This window comes from Lipotes vexillifer, unplaced genomic scaffold (genome assembly GCF_000442215.2).
Source record: "Lipotes vexillifer unplaced genomic scaffold, Lipotes_vexillifer_v1.1 scaffold237, whole genome shotgun sequence".
Lineage (NCBI taxonomy): Eukaryota > Metazoa > Chordata > Mammalia > Artiodactyla > Lipotidae > Lipotes > Lipotes vexillifer.
In genome coordinates, this window is record NW_006794332.1 from 2,792,427 (window position 1) to 2,794,291 (window position 1,865).

Here is a 1,865-nt window from a genome sequence, read left to right on the forward strand (position 1 = left end):
ATGTGGATTCTAGATCCAATTTGAGATACAATTTGGATTATAGATAATGGAGTCTAGGATTCAAGCATTAAATATTTAAAGAATGAGAAGTGAGAATAGAAAATATTTTAACCCTGTACATATCGAATAACATACATATTTCAAAGATACAATAACAATTTAGTACTGACATTTTCCAAAACAGTAGCCAAGAATTACAATGTACCCAACATAGTTTAATGAGATGGAACTTTAAAAAAAAAAAGGAGCAAGTTGCTAAGAAAAGAAGGAGAATTGAAATGAAACATGAATATACAGGTTTAGTAAAACCTTACAGGGAATGATAAGATTATTAGTTAAAAAGACAGGGGAAAGGAAAGAAGAAAGAAAAGAAGGACAGAGGAAGAGAGGGAAAGAAGAAAGGCATGAAGAAGGAAGAAAAGAAAGGAGGGAATAAGGGAAGGAATGAGGGAAGGAGGGAAGGAGGGAGGAAACCTGGCTAATTGCTATTCAGAAGAGAATTAAGTGAATCAAATTTGCAGTAGAAATACGTGAGCGAGACAATGAATCCTCCGTATTTTGAAAAAGAGAAAAATCTCTAGCCTATCTATTGAAATAATTTATTTATAATCATCACTAGTTAAATTTGTTCTACTGACCATGTTTTTTATATCATTTGAAGGTAAAAATTTTCTAATCTGTAATTACAAATGACTCAGAAATCACCAGAGTACATTACATTTTCTATTGTGTCCTGATTTGGCTAAGTGGAGATGAATTATTCATTATGAAATAATGTATTTCAGGTATAAAATGCTGCTCCACTTGTGGATTAACTAACATTGATAAATAAGAACTCCCAATAAAACATACAAAATAAAGAGGATACAGGCTTAATTTGTAGTATGAAGGCCATAGTTGTTTTTTTTTAATTTCTGCACTGGGTCTTAGTTGTGGCACATGGGACCTTCGTTGTGGCATGTGGGATCTTCAGTTGCAGCATGTGAGATCTTTTAGTTGTGCCACACAGGATCTTTAGTTGAGGCATGCTAGATCTTAGTTGCAGCATGTGGGATCTAGTTCCCTGACCAGGGATCGAACCCGGGCCCCCTGCATTGGGAGTGCGGAGTCTTAGCCACTGGACTATCAGGGAAGTCACAAGGCCATAGATTATATATTGGAGGGAAGGGGAAAGCCTGTGCCCAAAGCAAAAGAATAAACTATAGGACCCTGTAATATTTCTTCCAGCTCTATAATTCCATGAACTTCAGCCTAGAAATCGTAATGCTTATGAAAACAACCTAGAGCTGATGGACATAACAGTAGCAGGAATAAAGATAGAAATGATGTGTTTCTGTGCTGACACAGAAGAATGTATATGACATAAAAAAATGTCTTTTGCTTGGGAAGAATACAACACAATAGTTTATTACCTATGCTAAGTGAGAATAGCAAAGACAAAGAAAAGAAAAGTCATTCTCCTCTGGCTCTGAGGTATCTTCTATGACGCTTCTTTATCTGTCAAATATCTTTTCTTATGCCAATATTTAAACCAGCATTCCATGAGAACACACTACTTGTTGACAATGGGAACAAGAAATACATAATGTGACAGAGAAAAACCAACAAGAATTTAGAAAACTGATGTGCATACAGCCACAGAGGGGATATAATGTGAAGTACTGGTAAAAGCATACACTTGGAAGTAGGAACACTTAGACTCTAGAAACAGCCCCACCTTAATAAATAAGTGGCCACTAAGTCACTTATCCAGAATGGTCTTGTTTCTCCATTTATAAAATGAAAGAAGTGAGGAGGGCAGGGTAGAATAAATGATCTCTAACTTTAAAAGTCCTTGGTAACTTAAATAATTTAAAATCAAGAAA

The 1,865-nt window shown here is 35.3% G+C and overlaps 1 non-coding gene across 1 annotated transcript; it reads right to left on the reverse strand.

Annotated features, from left to right (window-relative positions):
* Positions 1-1,059: 1,059 nt before the first annotated feature.
* TRNAG-CCC (transfer RNA glycine (anticodon CCC)) lies at positions 1,060-1,132 on the reverse strand. The gene has a single exon. It is a non-coding gene; the product is annotated as a tRNA-Gly (tRNA).
* Between the last annotated feature and the right edge of the window lie 733 nt (positions 1,133-1,865).